Consider the following 27,268-nt stretch of genomic DNA (forward strand, 5'->3'; position numbering starts at 1 on the left):
CTGTAGAATTTGATGAGGAGTAGAATGAGCCCATCTGCGAGGCTCTACGACTTTCGATTCAAAACTTATAGCCGTTTGAACCACATCATTTTTCATATCTGTACGGTTTTTGTCAAATATCTCGGAAACGGAAGCTCGTACAGCAAATTTACCTTCGGGGAATGCTAACTGTAGAATTTGATGAGGAATCGAATGAGCCCATCTGCGAGGCTCTACGACTTTCGATTCAAAATGTAGCCGATTGAACCACATAATTTTTCATATCTGTACGGTTTTTGTCCGATTTCAAGGACATTTGACACATCATTTTTCAAATCTGTACGGTTTTTGTCAAATATCTCGGAAACGGAAGCTCGTACAGCAAATTTACCTTTGGGGAATGCTAACTGTAGAATTTGATGAGGAATCGAATGAGCCCATCTGCGAGGCTCTACGACTTTCGATTCAAAATGTAGCCGATTGAACCACATAATTTTTCATATCTGTACGGTTTTTGTCCGATTTCAAGGACATTTGACACATCATTTTTCAAATCTGTACGGTTTTTGTCAAATATCTCGGAAACGGAAGCTCGTACAGCAAATTTACCTTTGGGGAATGCTAACTGTAGAATTTGATGAGGAGTAGAATGAGCCCATCTGCGAGGCTCTACGACTTTCGATTCAAAACTTATAGCCGTTTGAACCACATAATTTTTCATATCTGTACGGTTTTTGTCAAATATCTCGGAAACGGAAGCTCGTACAGCAAATTTACCTTCGGGGAATGCTAACTGTAGAATTTGATGAGGAATCGAATGAGCCCATCTGCGAGGCTCTACGACTTTCGATTCAAAATGTAGCCGATTGAACCACATAATTTTTCATATCTGTACGGTTTTTGTCCGATTTCAAGGACATTTGACACATCATTTTTCAAATCTGTACGGTTTTTGTCAAATATCTCGGAAACGGAAGCTCGTACAGCAAATTTACCTTTGGGGAATGCTAACTGTAGAATTTGATGAGGAATCGAATGAGCCCATCTGCGAGGCTCTACGACTTTCGATTCAAAATGTAGCCGATTGAACCACATAATTTTTCATATCTGTACGGTTTTTGTCCGATTTCAAGGACATTTGACACATCATTTTTCAAATCTGTACGGTTTTTGTCAAATATCTCGGAAACGGAAGCTCGTACAGCAAATTTACCTTTGGGGAATGCTAACTGTAGAATTTGATGAGGAGTAGAATGAGCCCATCTGCGAGGCTCTACGACTTTCGATTCAAAACTTATAGCCGTTTGAACCACATAATTTTTCATATCTGTACGGTTTTTGTCAAATATCTCGGAAACGGAAGCTCGTACAGCAAATTTACCTTCGGGGAATGCTAACTGTAGAATTTGATGAGGAATCGAATGAGCCCATCTGCGAGGCTCTACGACTTTCGATTCAAAATGTAGCCGATTGAACCACATAATTTTTCATATCTGTACGGTTTTTGTCCGATTTCAAGGACATTTGACACATCATTTTTCAAATCTGTACGGTTTTTGTCAAATATCTCGGAAACGGAAGCTCGTACAGCAAATTTACCTTTGGGGAATGCTAACTGTAGAATTTGATGAGGAATCGAATGAGCCCATCTGCGAGGCTCTACGACTTTCGATTCAAAATGTAGCCGATTGAACCACATAATTTTTCATATCTGTACGGTTTTTGTCCGATTTCAAGGACATTTGACACATCATTTTTAAAATCTGTACGGTTTTTGTCAAATATCTCGGAAACGGAAGCTCGTACAGCAAATTTACCTTTGGGGAATGCTAACTGTAGAATTTGATGAGGAGTAGAATGAGCCCATCTGCGAGGCTCTACGACTTTCGATTCAAAACTTATAGCCGTTTGAACCACATAATTTTTCATATCTGTACGGTTTTTGTCAAATATCTCGGAAACGGAAGCTCGTACAGCAAATTTACCTTCGGGGAATGCTAACTGTAGAATTTGATGAGGAATCGAATGAGCCCATCTGCGAGGCTCTACGACTTTCGATTCAAAATGTAGCCGATTGAACCACATAATTTTTCATATCTGTACGGTTTTTGTCCGATTTCAAGGACATTTGACACATCATTTTTCAAATCTGTACGGTTTTTGTCAAATATCTCGGAAACGGAAGCTCGTACAGCAAATTTACCTTTGGGGAATGCTAACTGTAGAATTTGATGAGGAGTAGAATGAGCCCATCTGCGAGGCTCTACGACTTTCGATTCAAAACTTATAGCCGTTTGAACCACATAATTTTTCATATCTGTACGGTTTTTGTCAAATATCTCGGAAACGGAAGCTCGTACAGCAAATTTACCTTCGGGGAATGCTAACTGTAGAATTTGATGAGGAATCGAATGAGCCCATCTGCGAGGCTCTACGACTTTCGATTCAAAATGTAGCCGATTGAACCACATAATTTTTCATATCTGTACGGTTTTTGTCCGATTTCAAGGACATTTGACACATCATTTTTCAAATCTGTACGGTTTTTGTCAAATATCTCGGAAACGGAAGCTCGTACAGCAAATTTACCTTTGGGGAATGCTAACTGTAGAATTTGATGAGGAATCGAATGAGCCCATCTGCGAGGCTCTACGACTTTCGATTCAAAATGTAGCCGATTGAACCACATAATTTTTCATATCTGTACGGTTTTTGTCCGATTTCAAGGACATTTGACACATCATTTTTCAAATCTGTACGGTTTTTGTCAAATATCTCGGAAACGGAAGCTCGTACAGCAAATTTACCTTTGGGGAATGCTAACTGTAGAATTTGATGAGGAGTAAAATGAGCCCATCTGCGAGGCTCTACGACTTTCGATTCAAAACTTATAGCCGTTTGAACCACATAATTTTTCATATCTGTACGGTTTTTGTCAAATATCTCGGAAACGGAAGCTCGTACAGCAAATTTACCTTCGGGGAATGCTAACTGTAGAATTTGATGAGGAATCGAATGAGCCCATCTGCGAGGCTCTACGACTTTCGATTCAAAATGTAGCCGATTGAACCACATAATTTTTCATATCTGTACGGTTTTTGTCCGATTTCAAGGACATTTGACACATCATTTTTCAAATCTGTACGGTTTTTGTCAAATATCTCGGAAACGGAAGCTCGTACAGCAAATTTACCTTTGGGGAATGCTAACTGTAGAATTTGATGAGGAATCGAATGAGCCCATCTGCGAGGCTCTACGACTTTCGATTCAAAATGTAGCCGATTGAACCACATAATTTTTCATATCTGTACGGTTTTTGTCCGATTTCAAGGACATTTGACACATCATTTTTCAAATCTGTACGGTTTTTGTCAAATATCTCGGAAACGGAAGCTCGTACAGCAAATTTACCTTTGGGGAATGCTAACTGTAGAATTTGATGAGGAGTAGAATGAGCCCATCTGCGAGGCTCTACGACTTTCGATTCAAAACTTATAGCCGTTTGAACCACATAATTTTTCATATCTGTACGGTTTTTGTCAAATATCTCGGAAACGGAAGCTCGTACAGCAAATTTACCTTCGGGGAATGCTAACTGTAGAATTTGATGAGGAATCGAATGAGCCCATCTGCGAGGCTCTACGACTTTCGATTCAAAATGTAGCCGATTGAACCACATAATTTTTCATATCTGTACGGTTTTTGTCCGATTTCAAGGACATTTGACACATCATTTTTCAAATCTGTACGGTTTTTGTCAAATATCTCGGAAACGGAAGCTCGTACAGCAAATTTACCTTTGGGGAATGCTAACTGTAGAATTTGATGAGGAGTAGAATGAGCCCATCTGCGAGGCTCTACGACTTTCGATTCAAAACTTATAGCCGTTTGAACCACATCATTTTTCATATCTGTACGGTTTTAGTCAAATATCTCGGAAACGGAAGCTCGTACAGCAAATTTACCTTCGGGGAATGCTAACTGTAGAATTTGATGAGGAATCGAATGAGCCCATCTGCGAGGCTCTACGACTTTCGATTCAAAATGTAGCCGATTGAACCACATAATTTTTCATATCTGTACGGTTTTTGTCCGATTTCAAGGACATTTGACACATCATTTTTCAAATCTGTACGGTTTTTGTCAAATATCTCGGAAACGGAAGCTCGTACAGCAAATTTACCTTTGGGGAATGCTAACAGTAGAATTTGATGAGGAATCGAATGAGCCCATCTGCGAGGCTCTACGACTTTCGATTCAAAATGTAGCCGATTGAACCACATAATTTTTCATATCTGTACGGTTTTTGTCCGATTTCAAGGACATTTGACACATCATTTTTCAAATCTGTACGGTTTTTGTCAAATATCTCGGAAACGGAAGCTCGTACAGCAAATTTACCTTTGGGGAATGCTAACTGTAGAATTTGATGAGGAATCGAATGAGCCCATCTGCGAGGCTCTACGACTTTCGATTCAAAATGTAGCCGATTGAACCACATAATTTTTCATATCTGTACGGTTTTTGTCCGATTTCAAGGACATTTGACACATCATTTTTCAAATCTGTACGGTTTTTGTCAAATATCTCGGAAACGGAAGCTCGTACAGCAAATTTACCTTTGGGGAATGCTAATTGTAGAATTTGATGAGGAGTAGAATGAGCCCATCTGCGAGGCTCTACGACTTTCGATTCAAAAGTTATAGCCGTTTGAACCACATAATTTTTCATATCTGTACGGTTTTTGTCAAATATCTCGGAAACGGAAGCTCTACAGCAAATTTACCTTCGGGGAATGCTAACTGTAGAATTTGATGAGGAATCGAATGAGCCCATCTGCGAGGCTCTACGACTTTCGATTCAAAATGTAGCCGATTGAACCACATAATTTTTCTTATCTGTACGGTTTTTGTCCGATTTCAAGGACATTTGACACATCATTTTTCAAATCTGTACGGTTTTTGTCAAATATCTCGGAAACGGAAGCTCGTACAGCAAATTTACCTTTGGGGAATGCTAACTGTAGAATTTGATGAGGAATCGAATGAGCCCATCTGCGAGGCTCTACGACTTTCGATTCAAAATGTAGCCGATTGAACCACATAATTTTTCATATCTGTACGGTTTTTGTCCGATTTCAAGGACATTTGACACATCATTTTTCAAATCTGTACGGTTTTTGTCAAATATCTCGGAAACGGAAGCTCGTACAGCAAATTTACCTTTGGGGAATGCTAACTGTAGAATTTGATGAGGAGTAGAATGAGCCCATCTGCGAGGCTCTACGACTTTCGATTCAAAACTTATAGCCGTTTGAACCACATAATTTTTCATATCTGTACGGTTTTTGTCAAATATCTCGGAAACGGAAGCTCGTACAGCAAATTTACCTTCGGGGAATGCTAACTGTAGAATTTGATGAGGAATCGAATGAGCCCATCTGCGAGGCTCTACGACTTTCGATTCAAAATGTAGCCGATTGAACCACATAATTTTTCATATCTGTACGGTTTTTGTCCGATTTCAAGGACATTTGACACATCATTTTTCAAATCTGTACGGTTTTTGTCAAATATCTCGGAAACGGAAGCTCGTACAGCAAATTTACCTTTGGGGAATGCTAACTGTAGAATTTGATGAGGAATCGAATGAGCCCATCTGCGAGGCTCTACGACTTTCGATTCAAAATGTAGCCGATTGAACCACATAATTTTTCATATCTGTACGGTTTTTGTCCGATTTCAAGGACATTTGACACATCATTTTTCAAATCTGTACGGTTTTTGTCAAATATCTCGGAAACGGAAGCTCGTACAGCAAATTTACCTTTGGGGAATGCTAACTGTAGAATTTGATGAGGAGTAGAATGAGCCCATCTGCGAGGCTCTACGACTTTCGATTCAAAATGTAGCCGATTGAACCACATAATTTTTCATATCTGTACGGTTTTTGTCCGATTTCAAGGACATTTGACACATCATTTTTCAAATCTGTACGGTTTTTGTCAAATATCTCGGAAACGGAAGCTCGTACAGCAAATTTACCTTTGGGGAATGCTAACTGTAGAATTTGATGAGGAATCGAATGAGCCCATCTGCGAGGCTCTACGACTTTCGATTCAAAATGTAGCCGATTGAACCACATAATTTTTCATATCTGTACGGTTTTTGTCCGATTTCAAGGACATTTGACACATCATTTTTCAAATCTGTACGGTTTTTGTCAAATATCTCGGAAACGGAAGCTCGTACAGCAAATTTACCTTTGGGGAATGCTAACTGTAGAATTTGATGAGGAGTAGAATGAGCCCATCTGCGAGGCTCTACGACTTTCGATTCAAAACTTATAGCCGTTTGAACCACATCATTTTTCATATCTGTACGGTTTTTGTCAAATATCTCGGAAACGGAAGCTCGTACAGCAAATTTACCTTCGGGGAATGCTAACTGTAGAATTTGATGAGGAATCGAATGAGCCCATCTGCGAGGCTCTACGACTTTCGATTCAAAATGTAGCCGATTGAACCACATAATTTTTCATATCTGTACGGTTTTTGTCCGATTTCAAGGACATTTGACACATCATTTTTCAAATCTGTACGGTTTTTGTCAAATATCTCGGAAACGGAAGCTCGTACAGCAAATTTACCTTTGGGGAATGCTAACAGTAGAATTTGATGAGGAGTAGAATGAGCCCATCTGCGAGGCTCTACGACTTTCGATTCAAAATGTAGCCGATTGAACCACATAATTTTTCATATCTGTACGGTTTTTGTCAAATATCTCGGAAACGGAAGCTCGTACAGCAAATTTACCTTCGGGGAATGCTAACTGTAGAATTTGATGAGGAATCGAATGAGCCCATCTGCGAGGCTCTACGACTTTCGATTCAAAATGTAGCCGATTGAACCACATAATTTTTCATATCTGTACGGTTTTTGTCCGATTTCAAGGACATTTGACACATCATTTTTCAAATCTGTACGGTTTTTGTCAAATATCTCGGAAACGGAAGCTCGTACAGCAAATTTACCTTTGGGGAATGCTAACTGTAGAATTTGATGAGGAGTAGAATGAGCCCATCTGCGAGGCTCTACGACTTTCGATTCAAAATGTAGCCGATTGAACCACATAATTTTTCATATCTGTACGGTTTTTGTCCGATTTCAAGGACATTTGACACATCATTTTTCAAATCTGTACGGTTTTTGTCAAATATCTCGGAAACGGAAGCTCGTACAGCAAATTTACCTTTGGGGAATGCTAACTGTAGAATTTGATGAGGAATCGAATGAGCCCATCTGCGAGGCTCTACGACTTTCGATTCAAAATGTAGCCGATTGAACCACATAATTTTTCATATCTGTACGGTTTTTGTCCGATTTCAAGGACATTTGACACATCATTTTTCAAATCTGTACGGTTTTTGTCAAATATCTCGGAAACGGAAGCTCTTACAGCAAATTTACCTTTGGGGAATGCTAACTGTAGAATTTGATGAGGAGTAGAATGAGCCCATCTGCGAGGCTCTACGACTTTCGATTCAAAACTTATAGCCGTTTGAACCACATCATTTTTCATATCTGTACGGTTTTTGTCAAATATCTCGGAAACGGAAGCTCGTACAGCAAATTTACCTTCGGGGAATGCTAACTGTAGAATTTGATGAGGAATCGAATGAGCCCATCTGCGAGGCTCTACGACTTTCGATTCAAAATGTAGCCGATTGAACCACATAATTTTTCATATCTGTACGGTTTTTGTCCGATTTCAAGGACATTTGACACATCATTTTTCAAATCTGTACGGTTTTTGTCAAATATCTCGGAAACGGAAGCTCGTACAGCAAATTTACCTTTGGGGAATGCTAACTGTAGAATTTGATGAGGAGTAGAATGAGCCCATCTGCGAGGCTCTACGACTTTCGATTCAAAACTTATAGCCGTTTGAACCACATAATTTTTCATATCTGTACGGTTTTTGTCAAATATCTCGGAAACGGAAGCTCGTACAGCAAATTTACCTTCGGGGAATGCTAACTGTAGAATTTGATGAGGAATCGAATGAGCCCATCTGCGAGGCTCTACGACTTTCGATTCAAAATGTAGCCGATTGAACCACATAATTTTTCATATCTGTACGGTTTTTGTCCGATTTCAAGGACATTTGACACATCATTTTTCAAATCTGTACGGTTTTTGTCAAATATCTCGGAAACGGAAGCTCGTACAGCAAATTTACCTTTGGGGAATGCTAACTGTAGAATTTGATGAGGAATCGAATGAGCCCATCTGCGAGGCTCTACGACTTTCGATTCAAAATGTAGCCGATTGAACCACATAATTTTTCATATCTGTACGGTTTTTGTCCGATTTCAAGGACATTTGACACATCATTTTTCAAATCTGTACGGTTTTTGTCAAATATCTCGGAAACGGAAGCTCGTACAGCAAATTTACCTTTGGGGAATGCTAACTGTAGAATTTGATGAGGAATCGAATGAGCCCATCTGCGAGGCTCTACGACTTTCGATTCAAAATGTAGCCGATTGAACCACATAATTTTTCATATCTGTACGGTTTTTGTCCGATTTCAAGGACATTTGACACATCATTTTTCAAATCTGTACGGTTTTTGTCAAATATCTCGGAAACGGAAGCTCGTACAGCAAATTTACCTTTGGGGAATGCTAACTGTAGAATTTGATGAGGAGTAGAATGAGCCCATCTGCGAGGCTCTACGACTTTCGATTCAAAACTTATAGCCGTTTGAACCACATCATTTTTCATATCTGTACGGTTTTTGTCAAATATCTCGGAAACGGAAGCTCGTACAGCAAATTTACCTTCGGGGAATGCTAACTGTAGAATTTGATGAGGAATCGAATGAGCCCATCTGCGAGGCTCTACGACTTTCGATTCAAAATGTAGCCGATTGAACCACATAATTTTTCATATCTGTACGGTTTTTGTCCGATTTCAAGGACATTTGACACATCATTTTTCAAATCTGTACGGTTTTTGTCAAATATCTCGGAAACGGAAGCTCGTACAGCAAATTTACCTTTGGGGAATGCTAACTGTAGAATTTGATGAGGAGTAGAATGAGCCCATCTGCGAGGCTCTACGACTTTCGATTCAAAACTTATAGCCGTTTGAACCACATCATTTTTCATATCTGTACGGTTTTTGTCAAATATCTCGGAAACGGAAGCTCGTACAGCAAATTTACCTTCGGGGAATGCTAACTGTAGAATTTGATGAGGAATCGAATGAGCCCATCTGCGAGGCTCTACGACTTTCGATTCAAAATGTAGCCGATTGAACCACATAATTTTTCATATCTGTACGGTTTTTGTCCGATTTCAAGGACATTTGACACATCATTTTTCAAATCTGTACGGTTTTTGTCAAATATCTCGGAAACGGAAGCTCGTACAGCAAATTTACCTTTGGGGAATGCTAACAGTAGAATTTGATGAGGAATCGAATGAGCCCATCTGCGAGGCTCTACGACTTTCGATTCAAAATGTAGCCGATTGAACCACATAATTTTTCATATCTGTACGGTTTTTGTCCGATTTCAAGGACATTTGACACATCATTTTTCAAATCTGTACGGTTTTTGTCAAATATCTCGGAAACGGAAGCTCGTACAGCAAATTTACCTTTGGGGAATGCTAACTGTAGAATTTGATGAGGAGTAGAATGAGCCCATCTGCGAGGCTCTACGACTTTCGATTCAAAACTTATAGCCGTTTGAACCACATAATTTTTCATATCTGTACGGTTTTTGTCAAATATCTCGGAAACGGAAGCTCGTACAGCAAATTTACCTTCGGGGAATGCTAACTGTAGAATTTGATGAGGAATCGAATGAGCCCATCTGCGAGGCTCTACGACTTTCGATTCAAAATGTAGCCGATTGAACCACATAATTTTTCATATCTGTACGGTTTTTGTCCGATTTCAAGGACATTTGACACATCATTTTTCAAATCTGTACGGTTTTTGTCAAATATCTCGGAAACGGAAGCTCGTACAGCAAATTTACCTTTGGGGAATGCTAACTGTAGAATTTGATGAGGAATCGAATGAGCCCATCTGCGAGGCTCTATGACTTTCGATTCAAAATGTAGCCGATTGAACCACATAATTTTTCATATCTGTACGGTTTTTGTCCGATTTCAAGGACATTTGACACATCATTTTTCAAATCTGTACGGTTTTTGTCAAATATCTCGGAAACGGAAGCTCGTACAGCAAATTTACCATTGGGGAATGCTAACTGTAGAATTTGATGAGGAGTAGAATGAGCCCATCTGCGAGGCTCTACGACTTTCGATTCAAAAGTTATAGCCGTTTGAACCACATCATTTTTCATATCTGTACGGTTTTTGTCAAATATCTCGGAAACGGAAGCTCGTACAGCAAATTTACCTTCGGGGAATGCTAACTGTAGAATTTGATGAGGAATCGAATGAGCCCATCTGCGAGGCTCTACGACTTTCGATTCAAAATGTAGCCGATTGAACCACATAATTTTTCATATCTGTACGGTTTTTGTCCGATTTCAAGGACATTTGACACATCATTTTTCAAATCTGTACGGTTTTTGTCAAATATCTCGGAAACGGAAGCTCGTACAGCAAATTTACCTTTGGGGAATGCTAACTGTAGAATTTGATGAGGAGTAGAATGAGCCCATCTGCGAGGCTCTACGACTTTCGATTCAAAAGTTATAGCCGTTTGAACCACATAATTTTTCATATCTGTACGGTTTTTGTCAAATATCTCGGAAACGGAAGCTCTACAGCAAATTTACCTTCGGGGAATGCTAACTGTAGAATTTGATGAGGAATCGAATGAGCCCATCTGCGAGGCTCTACGACTTTCGATTCAAAATGTAGCCGATTGAACCACATAATTTTTCATAACTGTACGGTTTTTGTCCGATTTCAAGGACATTTGACACATCATTTTTCAAATCTGTACGGTTTTTGTCAAATATCTCGGAAACGGAAGCTCGTACAGCAAATTTACCTTTGGGGAATGCTAACTGTAGAATTTGATGAGGAATCGAATGAGCCCATCTGCGAGGCTCTACGACTTTCGATTCAAAATGTAGCCGATTGAACCACATAATTTTTCATATCTGTACGGTTTTTGTCCGATTTCAAGGACATTTGACACATCATTTTTCAAATCTGTACGGTTTTTGTCAAATATCTCGGAAACGGAAGCTCTTACAGCAAATTTACCTTTGGGGAATGCTAACTGTAGAATTTGATGAGGAGTAGAATGAGCCCATCTGCGAGGCTCTACGACTTTCGATTCAAAACTTATAGCCGTTTGAACCACATCATTTTTCATATCTGTACGGTTTTTGTCAAATATCTCGGAAACGGAAGCTCGTACAGCAAATTTACCTTCGGGGAATGCTAACTGTAGAATTTGATGAGGAATCGAATGAGCCCATCTGCGAGGCTCTACGACTTTCGATTCAAAATGTAGCCGATTGAACCACATAATTTTTCATATCTGTACGGTTTTTGTCCGATTTCAAGGACATTTGACACATCATTTTTCAAATCTGTACGGTTTTTGTCAAATATCTCGGAAACGGAAGCTCGTACAGCAAATTTACCTTTGGGGAATGCTAACTGTAGAATTTGATGAGGAGTAGAATGAGCCCATCTGCGAGGCTCTACGACTTTCGATTCAAAACTTATAGCCGTTTGAACCACATAATTTTTCATATCTGTACGGTTTTTGTCAAATATCTCGGAAACGGAAGCTCGTACAGCAAATTTACCTTCGGGGAATGCTAACTGTAGAATTTGATGAGGAATCGAATGAGCCCATCTGCGAGGCTCTACGACTTTCGATTCAAAATGTAGCCGATTGAACCACATAATTTTTCATATCTGTACGGTTTTTGTCCGATTTCAAGGACATTTGACACATCATTTTTCAAATCTGTACGGTTTTTGTCAAATATCTCGGAAACGGAAGCTCGTACAGCAAATTTACCTTTGGGGAATGCTAACTGTAGAATTTGATGAGGAATCGAATGAGCCCATCTGCGAGGCTCTACGACTTTCGATTCAAAATGTAGCCGATTGAACCACATAATTTTTCATATCTGTACGGTTTTTGTCCGATTTCAAGGACATTTGACACATCATTTTTCAAATCTGTACGGTTTTTGTCAAATATCTCGGAAACGGAAGCTCGTACAGCAAATTTACCTTTGGGGAATGCTAACTGTAGAATTTGATGAGGAGTAGAATGAGCCCATCTGCGAGGCTCTACGACTTTCGATTCAAAACTTATAGCCGTTTGAACCACATCATTTTTCATATCTGTACGGTTTTTGTCAAATATCTCGGAAACGGAAGCTCGTACAGCAAATTTACCTTCGGGGAATGCTAACTGTAGAATTTGATGAGGAATCGAATGAGCCCATCTGCGAGGCTCTACGACTTTCGATTCAAAATGTAGCCGATTGAACCACATAATTTTTCATATCTGTACGGTTTTTGTCCGATTTCAAGGACATTTGACACATCATTTTTCAAATCTGTACGGTTTTTGTCAAATATCTCGGAAACGGAAGCTCGTACAGCAAATTTACCTTTGGGGAATGCTAACTGTAGAATTTGATGAGGAATCGAATGAGCCCATCTGCGAGGCTCTACGACTTTCGATTCAAAATGTAGCCGATTGAACCACATAATTTTTCATATCTGTACGTTTTTTGTCCGATTTCAAGGACATTTGACACATCATTTTTCAAATCTGTACGGTTTTTGTCAAATATCTCGGAAACGGAAGCTCGTACAGCAAATTTACCTTCGGGGAATGCTAACTGTAGAATTTGATGAGGAATCGAATGAGCCCATCTGCGAGGCTCTACGACTTTCGATTCAAAATGTAGCCGATTGAACCACATCATTTTTCATATCTGTACGGTTTTTGTCCGATTTCAAGGACATTTGACACATCATTTTTCAAATCTGTACGGTTTTTGTCAAATATCTCGGAAACGGAAGCTCGTACAGCAAATTTACCTTCGGGGAATGCTAACTGTAGAATTTGATGAGGAATCGAATGAGCCCATCTGCGAGGCTCTACGACTTTCGATTCAAAATGTAGCCGATTGAACCACATAATTTTTCATATCTGTACGTTTTTTGTCCGATTTCAAGGACATTTGACACATCATTTTTCAAATCTGTACGGTTTTTGTCAAATATCTCGGAAACGGAAGCTCGTACAGCAAATTTACCTTCGGGGAATGCTAACTGTAGAATTTGATGAGGAATCGAATGAGCCCATCTGCGAGGCTCTACGACTTTCGATTCAAAATGTAGCCGATTGAACCACATAATTTTTCATATCTGTACGGTTTTTGTCCGATTTCAAGGACATTTGACACATCATTTTTCAAATCTGTACGGTTTTTGTCAAATATCTCGGAAACGGAAGCTCGTACAGCAAATTTACCTTCGGGGAATGCTAACTGTAGAATTTGATGAGGAATCGAATGAGCCCATCTGCGAGGCTCTACGACTTTCGATTCAAAATGTAGCCGATTGAACCACATAATTTTTCATATCTGTACGTTTTTTGTCCGATTTCAAGGACATTTGACACATCATTTTGCAAATCTGTACGGTTTTTGTCAAATATCTCGGAAACGGAAGCTCGTACAGCAAATTTACCTTCGGGGAATGCTAACTGTAGAATTTGATGAGGAATCGAATGAGCCCATCTGCGAGGCTCTACGACTTTCGATTCAAAATGTAGCCGATTGAACCACATAATTTTTCATATCTGTACGGTTTTTGTCCGATTTCAAGGACATTTGACACATCATTTTTCAAATCTGTACGGTTTTTGTCAAATATCTCGGAAACGGAAGCTCGTACAGCAAATTTACCTTCGGGGAATGCTAACTGTAGAATTTGATGAGGAATCGAATGAGCCCATCTGCGAGGCTCTACGACTTTCCATTCAAAATGTAGCCGATTGAACCACATAATTTTTCATATCTGTACGTTTTTTGTCCGATTTCAAGGACATTTGACACATCATTTTGCAAATCTGTACGGTTTTTGTCAAATATCTCGGAAACGGAAGCTCGTACAGCAAATTTACCTTCGGGGAATGCTAACTGTAGAATTTGATGAGGAATCGAATGAGCCCATCTGCGAGGCTCTACGACTTTCGATTCAAAATGTAGCCGATTGAACCACATAATTTTTCATATCTGTACGGTTTTTGTCCGATTTCAAGGACATTTGACACATCATTTTTCAAATCTGTACGGTTTTTGTCAAATATCTCGGAAACGGAAGCTCGTACAGCAAATTTACCTTCGGGGAATGCTAACTGTAGAATTTGATGAGGAATCGAATGAGCCCATCTGCGAGGCTCTACGACTTTCCATTCAAAATGTAGCCGATTGAACCACATAATTTTTCATATCTGTACGGTTTTTGTCAGATTTCAAGGACATTTGACACATCATTTTTCAAATCTGTACGGTTTTTGTCAAATATCTCGGAAACGGAAGCTCGTACAGCAAATTTACCTTCGGGGAATGCTAACTGTAGAATTTGATGAGGAATCGAATGAGCCCATCTGCGAGGCTCTACGACTTTCGATTCAAAATGTAGCCGATTGAACCACATAATTTTTCATATCTGTACGGTTTTTGTCCGATTTCAAGGACATTTGACACATCATTTTTCAAATCTGTACGGTTTTTGTCAAATATCTCGGAAACGGAAGCTCGTACAGCAAATTTACCTTCGGGGAATGCTAACTGTAGAATTTGATGAGGAATCGAATGAGCCCATCTGCGAGGCTCTACGACTTTCGATTCAAAATGTAGCCGATTGAACCACATAATTTTTCATATCTGTACGTTTTTTGTCCGATTTCAAGGACATTTGACACATCATTTTGCAAATCTGTACGGTTTTTGTCAAATATCTCGGAAACGGAAGCTCGTACAGCAAATTTACCTTCGGGGAATGCTAACTGTAGAATTTGATGAGGAATCGAATGAGCCCATCTGCGAGGCTCTACGACTTTCGATTCAAAATGTAGCCGATTGAACCACATAATTTTTCATATCTGTACGGTTTTTGTCCGATTTCAAGGACATTTGACACATCATTTTTCAAATCTGTACGGTTTTTGTCAAATATCTCGGAAACGGAAGCTCGTACAGCAAATTTACCTTTGGGGAATGCTAACTGTAGAATTTGATGAGGAGTAGAATGAGCCCATCTGCGAGGCTCTACGACTTTCGATTCAAAAGTTATAGCCGTTTGAACCACATAATTTTTCATATCTGTACGGTTTTTGTCAAATATCTCGGAAACGGAAGCTCGTACAGCAAATTTACCTTCGGGGAATGCTAACTGTAGAATTTGATGAGGAATCGAATGAGCCCATCTGCGAGGCTCTACGACTTTCGATTCAAAATGTAGCCGATTGAACCACATAATTTTTCATATCTGTACGGTTTTTGTCCGATTTCAAGGACATTTGACACATCATTTTTCAAATCTGTACGGTTTTTGTCAAATATCTCGGAAACGGAAGCTCGTACAGCAAATTTACCTTTGGGGAATGCTAACTGTAGAATTTGATGAGGAGTAGAATGAGCCCATCTGCGAGGCTCTACGACTTTCGATTCAAAAGTTATAGCCGTTTGAACCACATAATTTTTCATATCTGTACGGTTTTTGTCAAATATCTCGGAAACGGAAGCTCGTACAGCAAATTTACCTTTGGGGAATGCTAACTGTAGAATTTGATGAGGAATCGAATGAGCCCATCTGCGAGGCTCTACGACTTTCGATTCAAAATGTAGCCGATTGAACCACATAATTTTTCATATCTGTACGGTTTTTGTCCGATTTCAAGGACATTTGACACATCATTTTTCAAATCTGTACGGTTTTTGTCAAATATCTCGGAAACGGAAGCTCGTACAGCAAATTTACCTGTACAGGGGAATGCTAACTGTAGAATTTGATGAGGAGTAGAATGAGCCCATCTGCGAGGCTCTACGACTTTCGATTCAAAATGTAGCCGATTGAACCACATAATTTTTCATATCTGTACGGTTTTTGTCCGATTTCAAGGACATTTGACACATCATTTTTCAAATCTGTACGGTTTTTGTCAAATATCTCGGAAACGGAAGCTCGTACAGCAAATTTACCTGCAGAGGGGAATGCTAACTGTAGAATTTGATGAGGAGTAGAATGAGCCCATCTGCGAGGCTCTACGACTTTCGATTCAAAAGTTATAGCCGTTTGAACCACATAATTTTTCATATCTGTACGGTTTTTGTCAAATATCTCGGAAACGGAAGCTCGTACAGCAAATTTACCTTCGGGGAATGCTAACTGTAGAATTTGATGAGGAATCGAATGAGCCCATCTGCGAGGCTCTACGACTTTCGATTCAAAATGTAGCCGATTGAACCACATAATTTTTCATATCTGTACGGTTTTTGTCCGATTTCAAGGACATTTGACACATCATTTTTCAAATCTGTACGGTTTTTGTCAAATATCTCGGAAACGGAAGCTCGTACAGCAAATTTACCTTCGGGGAATGCTAACTGTAGAATTTGATGAGGAATCGAATGAGCCCATCTGCGAGGCTCTACGACTTTCCATTCAAAATGTAGCCGATTGAACCACATAATTTTTCATATCTGTACGGTTTTTGTCAGATTTCAAGGACATTTGACACATCATTTTTCAAATCTGTACGGTTTTTGTCAAATATCTCGGAAACGGAAGCTCGTACAGCAAATTTACCTTCGGGGAATGCTAACTGTAGAATTTGATGAGGAGTAGAATGAGCCCATCTGCGAGGCTCTACGACTTTCGATTCAAAAGTTATAGCCGTTTGAACCACATAATTTTTCATATCTGTACGGTTTTTGTCAAATATCTCGGAAACGGAAGCTCGTACAGCAAATTTACCTTTGGGGAATGCTAACTGTAGAATTTGATGAGGAGTAGAATGAGCCCATCTGCGAGGCTCTACGACTTTCGATTCAAAATGTAGCCGATTGAACCACATAATTTTTCATATCTGTACGGTTTTTGTCCGATTTCAAGGACATTTGACACATCATTTTTCAAATCTGTACGGTTTTTGTCAAATATCTCGGAAACGGAAGCTCGTACAGCAAATTTACCTGCAGAGGGGAATGCTAACTGTAGAATTTGATGAGGAGTAGAATGAGCCCATCTGCGAGGCTCTACGACTTTCGATTCAAAAGTTATAGCCGTTTGAACCACATACTTTTTCATATCTGTACGGTTTTTGTCAAATATCTCGGAAACGGAAGCTCGTACAGCAAATTTACCTTCGGGGAATGCTAACTGTAGAATTTGATGAGGAGTAGAATGAGCCCATCTGCGAGGCTCTACGACTTTCGATTCAAAAGTTATAGCCGTTTAAACCACATAATTTTTCATATCTGTACGGTTTTTGTCAAATATCTCGGAAACGGAAGCTCGTACAGCAAATTTACCTTCGGGGAATGCTAACTGTAGAATTTGATGAGGAATCGAATGAGCCCATCTGCGAGGCTCTACGACTTTCGATTCAAAATGTAGCCGATTGAACCACATAATTTTTCATATCTGTACAGTTTTTGTCCGATTTCAAGGACATTTGACACATCATTTTTCAAATCTGTACGGTTTTTGTCAAATAACTCGGAAACGGAAGCTCGTACAGCAAATTTACCTTTGGGGAATGCTAACTGTAGAATTTGATGAGGAGTAGAATGAGCCCATCTGCGAGGCTCTACGACTTTCGATTCAAAATGTAGCCGATTGAACCACATCATTTTTCATATCTGTACGGTTTTTGTCCGATTTCAAGGACATTTGACACATCATTTTTCAAATCTGTACGGTTTTTGTCAAATATCTCGGAAACGGAAGCTCGTACAGCAAATTTACCTGCAGAGGGGAATGCTAACTGTAGAATTTGATGAGGAGTAGAATGAGCCCATCTGCGAGGCTCTACGACTTTCGATTCAAAAGTTATAGCCGTTTGAACCACATAATTTTTCATATCTGTACGGTTTTTGTCAAATATCTCGGAAACGGAAGCTCGTACAGCAAATTTACCTTCGGGGAATGCTAACTGTAGAATTTGATGAGGAATCGAATGAGCCCATCTGCGAGGCTCTACGACTTTCGATTCAAAATGTAGCCGATTGAACCACATAATTTTTCATATCTGTACGGTTTTTGTCCGATTTCAAGGACATTTGACACATCATTTTTCAAATCTGTACGGTTTTTGTCAAATATCTCGGAAACGGAAGCTCGTACAGCAAATTTACCTTCGGGGAATGCTAACTGTAGAATTTGATGAGGAATCGAATGAGCCCATCTGCGAGGCTCTACGACTTTCCATTCAAAATGTAGCCGATTGAACCACATAATTTTTCATATCTGTACGGTTTTTGTCAGATTTCAAGGACATTTGACACATCATTTTGCAAATCTGTACGGTTTTTGTCAAATATCTCGGAAACGGAAGCTCGTACAGCAAATTTACCTTCGGGGAATGCTAACTGTAGAATTTGATGAGGAATCGAATGAGCCCATCTGCGAGGCTCTACGACTTTCGATTCAAAATGTAGCCGATTGAACCACATAATTTTTCATATCTGTACGGTTTTTGTCCGATTTCAAGGACATTTGACACATCATTTTTCAAATCTGTACGGTTTTTGTCAAATATCTCGGAAACGGAAGCTCGTACAGCAAATTTACCTTTGGGGAATGCTAACTGTAGAATTTGATGAGGAGTAGAATGAGCCCATCTGCGAGGCTCTACGACTTTCGATTCAAAAGTTATAGCCGTTTGAACCACATAATTTTTCATATCTGTACGGTTTTTGTCAAATATCTCGGAAACGGAAGCTCGTACAGCAAATTTACCTTCGGGGAATGCTAACTGTAGAATTTGATGAGGAATCGAATGAGCCCATCTGCGAGGCTCTACGACTTTCGATTCAAAATGTAGCCGATTGAACCACATAATTTTTCATATCTGTACGGTTTTTGTCCGATTTCAAGGACATTTGACACATCATTTTTCAAATCTGTACGGTTTTTGTCAAATATCTCGGAAACGGAAGCTCGTACATCAAATTTACCTGTACAGGGGAATGCTAACTGTAGAATTTGATGAGGAGTAGAATGAGCCCATCTGCGAGGCTCTACGACTTTCGATTCAAAATGTAGCCGATTGAACCACATAATTTTTCATATCTGTACGGTTTTTGTCCGATTTCAAGGACATTTGACACATCATTTTTCAAATCTGTACGGTTTTTGTCAAATATCTCGGAAACGGAAGCTCGTACAGCAAATTTACCTGCAGAGGGGAATGCTAACTGTAGAATTTGATGAGGAGTAGAATGAGCCCATCTGCGAGGCTCTACGACTTTCGATTCAAAAGTTATAGCCGTTTGAACCACATAATTTTTCATATCTGTACGGTTTTTGTCAAATATCTCGGAAACGGAAGCTCGTACAGCAAATTTACCTTTGGGGAATGCTAACTGTAGAATTTGATGAGGAGTAGAATGAGCCCATCTGCGAGGCTCTACGACTTTCGATTCAAAATGTAGCCGATTGAACCACATAATTTTTCATATCTGTACGGTTTTTGTCCGATTTCAAGGACATTTGACACATCATTTTTCAAATCTGTACGGTTTTTGTCAAATATCTCGGAAACGGAAGCTCGTACAGCAAATTTACCTGCAGAGGGGAATGCTAACTGTAGAATTTGATGAGGAGTAGAATGAGCCCATCTGCGAGGCTCTACGACTTTCGATTCAAAAGTTATAGCCGTTTGAACCACATACTTTTTCATATCTGTACGGTTTTTGTCAAATATCTCGGAAACGGAAGCTCGTACAGCAAATTTACCTTCGGGGAATGCTAACTGTAGAATTTGATGAGGAATCGAATGAGCCCATCTGCGAGGCTCTACGACTTTCGATTCAAAATGTAGCCGATTGAACCACATAATTTTTCATATCTGTACGTTTTTTGTCCGATTTCAAGGACATTTGACACATCATTTTTCAAATCTGTACGGTTTTTGTCAAATATCTCGGAAACGGAAGCTCGTACAGCAAATTTACCTTCGGGGAATGCTAACTGTAGAATTTGATGAGGAATCGAATGAGCCCATCTGCGAGGCTCTACGACTTTCGATTCAAAATGTAGCCGATTGAACCACATAATTTTTCATATCTGTATGGTTTTTGTCCGATTTCAAGGACATTTGACACATCATTTTTCAAATCTGTACGGTTTTTGTCAAATATCTCGGAAACGGAAGCTCGTACAGCAAATTTACCTTCGGGGAATGCTAACTGTAGAATTTGATGAGGAATCGAATGAGCCCATCTGCGAGGCTCTACGACTTTCGATTCAAAATGTAGCCGATTGAACCACATAATTTTTCATATCTGTACGGTTTTTGTCCGATTTCAAGGACATTTGACACATCATTTTTCAAATCTGTACGGTTTTTGTCAAATATCTCGGAAACGGAAGCTCGTACAGCAAATTTACCTTCGGGGAATGCTAACTGTAGAATTTGATGAGGAATCGAATGAGCCCATCTGCGAGGCTCTACGACTTTCGATTCAAAATGTAGCCGATTGAACCACATAATTTTTCATATCTGTAAGTTTTTTGTCCGATTTCAAGGACATTTGACACATCATTTTGCAAATCTGTACGGTTTTTGTCAAATATCTCGGAAACGGAAGCTCGTACAGCAAATTTACCTTCGGGGAATGCTAACTGTAGAATTTGATGAGGAATCGAATGAGCCCATCTGCGAGGCTCTACGACTTTCCATTCAAAATGTAGCCGATTGAACCACATAATTTTTCATATCTGTACGGTTTTTGTCCGATTTCAAGGACATTTGACACATCATTTTTCAAATCTGTACGGTTTTTGTCAAATATCTCGGAAACGGAAGCTCGTACAGCAAATTTACCTTCGGGGAATGCTAACTGTAGAATTTGATGAGGAATCGAATGAGCCCATCTGCGAGGCTCTACGACTTTCCATTCAAAATGTAGCCGATTGAACCACATAATTTTTCATATCTGTACGGTTTTTGTCAGATTTCAAGGACATTTGACACATCATTTTTCAAATCTGTACGGTTTTTGTCAAATATCTCGGAAACGGAAGCTCGTACAGCAAATTTACCTTCGGGGAATGCTAACTGTAGAATTTGATGAGGAATCGAATGAGCCCATCTGCGAGGCTCTACGACTTTCGATTCAAAATGTAGCCGATTGAACCACATAATTTTTCATATCTGTACGTTTTTTGTCCGATTTCAAGGACATTTGACACATCATTTTGCAAATCTGTACGGTTTTTGTCAAATATCTCGGAAACGGAAGCTCGTACAGCAAATTTACCTTCGGGGAATGCTAACTGTAGAATTTGATGAGGAATCGAATGAGCCCATCTGCGAGGCTCTACGACTTTCGATTCAAAATGTAGCCGATTGAACCACATAATTTTTCATATCTGTACGGTTTTTGTCCGATTTCAAGGACATTTGACACATCATTTTTCAAATCTGTACGGTTTTTGTCAAATATCTCGGAAACGGAAGCTCGTACAGCAAATTTACCTTTGGGGAATGCTAACTGTAGAATTTGATGAGGAGTAGAATGAGCCCATCTGCGAGGCTCTACGACTTTCGATTCAAAAGTTATAGCCGTTTGAACCACATAATTTTTCATATCTGTACGGTTTTTGTCAAATATCTCGGAAACGGAAGCTCGTACAGCAAATTTACCTTTGGGGAATGCTAACTGTAGAATTTGATGAGGAATCGAATGAGCCCATCTGCGAGGCTCTACGACTTTCGATTCAAAATGTAGCCGATTGAACCACATAATTTTTCATATCTGTACGGTTTTTGTCCGATTTCAAGGACATTTGACACATCATTTTTCAAATCTGTACGGTTTTTGTCAAATATCTCGGAAACGGAAGCTCGTACAGCAAATTTACCTTTGGGGAATGCTAACTGTAGAATTTGATGAGGAGTAGAATGAGCCCATCTGCGAGGCTCTACGACTTTCGATTCAAAATGTAGCCGATTGAACCACATAATTTTTCATATCTGTACGGTTTTTGTCCGATTTCAAGGACATTTGACACATCATTTTTCAAATCTGTACGGTTTTTGTCAAATATCTCGGAAACGGAAGCTCGTACAGCAAATTTACCTGCAGAGGGGAATGCTAACTGTAGAATTTGATGAGGAGTAGAATGAGCCCATCTGCGAGGCTCTACGACTTTCGATTCAAAAGTTATAGCCGTTTGAACCACATACTTTTTCATATCTGTACGGTTTTTGTCAAATATCTCGGAAACGGAAGCTCGTACAGCAAATTTACCTTCGGGGAATGCTAACTGTAGAATTTGATGAGGAATCGAATGAGCCCATCTGCGAGGCTCTACGACTTTCGATTCAAAATGTAGCCGATTGAACCACATAATTTTTCATATCTGTATGGTTTTTGTCCGATTTCAAGGACATTTGACACATCATTTTTCAAATCTGTACGGTTTTTGTCAAATATCTCGGAAACGGAAGCTCGTACAGCAAATTTACCTTCGGGGAATGCTAACTGTAGAATTTGATGAGGAATCGAATGAGCCCATCTGCGAGGCTCTACGACTTTCGATTCAAAATGTAGCCGATTGAACCACATAATTTTTCATATCTGTACGGTTTTTGTCCGATTTCAAGGACATTTGACACATCATTTTTCAAATCTGTACGGTTTTTGTCAAATATCTCGGAAACGGAAGCTCGTACAGCAAATTTACCTTCGGGGAATGCTAACTGTAGAATTTGATGAGGAATCGAATGAGCCCATCTGCGAGGCTCTACGACTTTCGATTCAAAATGTAGCCGATTGAACCACATAATTTTTCATATCTGTACGTTTTTTGTCCGATTTCAAGGACATTTGACACATCATTTTGCAAATCTGTACGGTTTTTGTCAAATATCTCGGAAACGGAAGCTCGTACAGCAAATTTACCTTCGGGGAATGCTAACTGTAGAATTTGATGAGGAATCGAATGAGCCCATCTGCGAGGCTCTACGACTTTCGATTCAAAATGTAGCCGATTGAACCACATAATTTTTCATATCTGTACGGTTTTTGTCCGATTTCAAGGACATTTGACACATCATTTTTCAAATCTGTACGGTTTTTGTCAAATATCTCGGAAACGGAAGCTCGTACAGCAAATTTACCTTCGGGGAATGCTAACTGTAGAATTTGATGAGGAATCGAATGAGCCCATCTGCGAGGCTCTACGACTTTCCATTCAAAATGTAGCCGATTGAACCACATAATTTTTCATATCTGTACGGTTTTTGTCAGATTTCAAGGACATTTGACACATCATTTTTCAAATCTGTACGGTTTTTGTCAAATATCTCGGAAACGGAAGCTCGTACAGCAAATTTACCTTCGGGGAATGCTAACTGTAGAATTTGATGAGGAATCGAATGAGCCCATCTGCGAGGCTCTACGACTTTCGATTCAAAATGTAGCCGATTGAACCACATAATTTTTCATATCTGTACGGTTTTTGTCCGATTTCAAGGACATTTGACACATCATTTTGCAAATCTGTACGGTTTTTGTCAAATATCTCGGAAACGGAAGCTCGTACAGCAAATTTACCTTTGGGGAATGCTAACTGTAGAATTTGATGAGGAGTAGAATGAGCCCATCTGCGAGGCTCTACGACTTTCGATTCAAAAGTTATAGCCGTTTGAACCACATAATTTTTCATATCTGTACGGTTTCTGTCAAATATCTCGGAAACGGAAGCTCGTACAGCAAATTTACCTTTGGGGAATGCTAACTGTAGAATTTGATGAGGAATCGAATGAGCCCATCTGCGAGGCTCTACGACTTTCGATTCAAAATGTAGCCGATTGAACCACATAATTTTTCATATCTGTACGGTTTTTGTCCGATTTCAAGGACATTTGACACATCATTTTTCAAATCTGTACGGTTTTTGTCAAATATCTCGGAAACGGAAGCTCGTACAGCAAATTTACCTGCAGAGGGGAATGCTAACTGTAGAATTTGATGAGGAGTAGAATGAGCCCATCTGCGAGGCTCTACGACTTTCGATTCAAAAGTTATAGCCGTTTGAACCACATAATTTTTCATATCTGTACGGTTTTTGTCAAATATCTCGGAAACGGAAGCTCGTACAGCAAATTTACCTTTGGGGAATGCTAACTGTAGAATTTGATGAGGAGTAGAATGAGCCCATCTGCGAGGCTCTACGACTTTCGATTCAAAATGTAGCCGATTGAACCACATAATTTTTCATATCTGTACGGTTTTTGTCCGATTTCAAGGACATTTGACACATCATTTTTCAAATCTGTACGGTTTTTGTCAAATATCTCGGAAACGGAAGCTCGTACAGCAAATTTACCTGCAGAGGGGAATGCTAACTGTAGAATTTGATGAGGAGTAGAATGAGCCCATCTGCGAGGCTCTACGACTTTCGATTCAAAAGTTATAGCCGTTTGAACCACATACTTTTTCATATCTGTACGGTTTTTGTCAAATATCTCGGAAACGGAAGCTCGTACAGCAAATTTACCTTCGGGGAATGCTAACTGTAGAATTTGATGAGGAATCGAATGAGCCCATCTGCGAGGCTCTACGACTTTCGATTCAAAATGTAGCCGATTGAACCACATAATTTTTCATATCTGTACGGTTTTTGTCAGATTTCAAGGACATTTGACACATCATTTTTCAAATCTGTACGGTTTTTGTCAAATATCTCGGAAACGGAAGCTCGTACAGCAAATTTACCTTCGGGGAATGCTAACTGTAGAATTTGATGAGGAATCGAATGAGCCCATCTGCGAGGCTCTACGACTTTCGATTCAAAATGTAGCCGATTGAACCACATAATTTTTCATATCTGTACGGTTTTTGTCCGATTTCAAGGACATTTGACACATCATTTTTCAAATCTGTACGGTTTTTGTCAAATATCTCGGAAACGGAAGCTCGTACAGCAAATTTACCTGCAGAGGGGAATGCTAACTGTAGAATTTGATGAGGAGTAGAATGAGCCCATCTGCGAGGCTCTACGACTTTCGATTCAAAAGTTATAGCCGTTTGAACCACATACTTTTTCATATCTGTACGGTTTTTGTCAAATATCTCGGAAACGGAAGCTCGTACAGCAAATTTACCTTCGGGGAATGCTAACTGTAGAATTTGATGAGGAGTAGAATGAGCCCATCTGCGAGGCTCTACGACTTTCGATTCAAAAGTTATAGCCGTTTAAACCACATAATTTTTCATATCTGTACGGTTTTTGTCAAATATCTCGGAAACGGAAGCTCGTACAGCAAATTTACCTTCGGGGAATGCTAACTGTAGAATTTGATGAGGAATCGAATGAGCCCATCTGCGAGGCTCTACGACTTTCGATTCAAAATGTAGCCGATTGAACCACATAATTTTTCATATCTGTACAGTTTTTGTCCGATTTCAAGGACATTTGACACATCATTTTTCAAATCTGTACGGTTTTTGTCAAATAACTCGGAAACGGAAGCTCGTACAGCAAATTTACCTTTGGGGAATGCTAACTGTAGAATTTGATGAGGAGTAGAATGAGCCCATCTGCGAGGCTCTACGACTTTCGATTCAAAATGTAGCCGATTGAACCACATCATTTTTCATATCTGTACGGTTTTTGTCCGATTTCAAGGACATTTGACACATCATTTTTCAAATCTGTACGGTTTTTGTCAAATATCTCGGAAACGGAAGCTCGTACAGCAAATTTACCTGCAGAGGGGAATGCTAACTGTAGAATTTGATGAGGAGTAGAATGAGCCCATCTGCGAGGCTCTACGACTTTCGATTCAAAAGTTATAGCCGTTTGAACCACATAATTTTTCATATCTGTACGGTTTTTGTCAAATATCTCGGAAACGGAAGCTCGTACAGCAAATTTACCTTCGGGGAATGCTAACTGTAGAATTTGATGAGGAATCGAATGAGCCCATCTGCGAGGCTCTACGACTTTCGATTCAAAATGTAGCCGATTGAACCACATAATTTTTCATATCTGTACGGTTTTTGTCCGATTTCAAGGACATTTGACACATCATTTTTCAAATCTGTACGGTTTTTGTCAAATATCTCGGAAACGGAAGCTCGTACAGCAAATTTACCTTCGGGGAATGCTAACTGTAGAATTTGATGAGGAATCGAATGAGCCCATCTGCGAGGCTCTACGACTTTCCATTCAAAATGTAGCCGATTGAACCACATAATTTTACATATCTGTACGGTTTTTGTCAGATTTCAAGGACATTTGACACATCATTTTTCAAATCTGTACGGTTTTTGTCAAATATCTCGGAAACGGAAGCTCGTACAGCAAATTTACCTTCGGGGAATGCTAACTGTAGAATTTGATGAGGAATCGAATGAGCCCATCTGCGAGGCTCTACGACTTTCGATTCAAAATGTAGCCGATTGAACCACATAATTTTTCATATCTGTACGTTTTTTGTCCGATTTCAAGGACATTTGACACATCATTTTGCAAATCTGTACGGTTTTTGTCAAATATCTCGGAAACGGAAGCTCGTACAGCAAATTTACCTTCGGGGAATGCTAACTGTAGAATTTGATGAGGAATCGAATGAGCCCATCTGCGAGGCTCTACGACTTTCGATTCAAAATGTAGCCGATTGAACCACATAATTTTTCATATCTGTACGGTTTTTGTCCGATTTCAAGGACATTTGACACATCATTTTTCAAATCTGTACGGTTTTTGTCAAATATCTCGGAAACGGAAGCTCGTACAGCAAATTTACCTTTGGGGAATGCTAACTGTAGAATTTGATGAGGAGTAGAATGAGCCCATCTGCGAGGCTCTACGACTTTCGATTCAAAAGTTATAGCCGTTTGAACCACATAATTTTTCATATCTGTACGGTTTTTGTCAAATATCTCGGAAACGGAAGCTCGTACAGCAAATTTACCTTTGGGGAATGCTAACTGTAGAATTTGATGAGGAATCGAATGAGCCCATCTGCGAGGCTCTACGACTTTCGATTCAAAATGTAGCCGAT

Source organism: Borostomias antarcticus (genome assembly GCF_949987555.1).
Source record: "Borostomias antarcticus genome assembly, contig: scaffold_41, whole genome shotgun sequence".
Classification (NCBI taxonomy): domain Eukaryota; kingdom Metazoa; phylum Chordata; class Actinopteri; order Stomiiformes; family Stomiidae; genus Borostomias; species Borostomias antarcticus.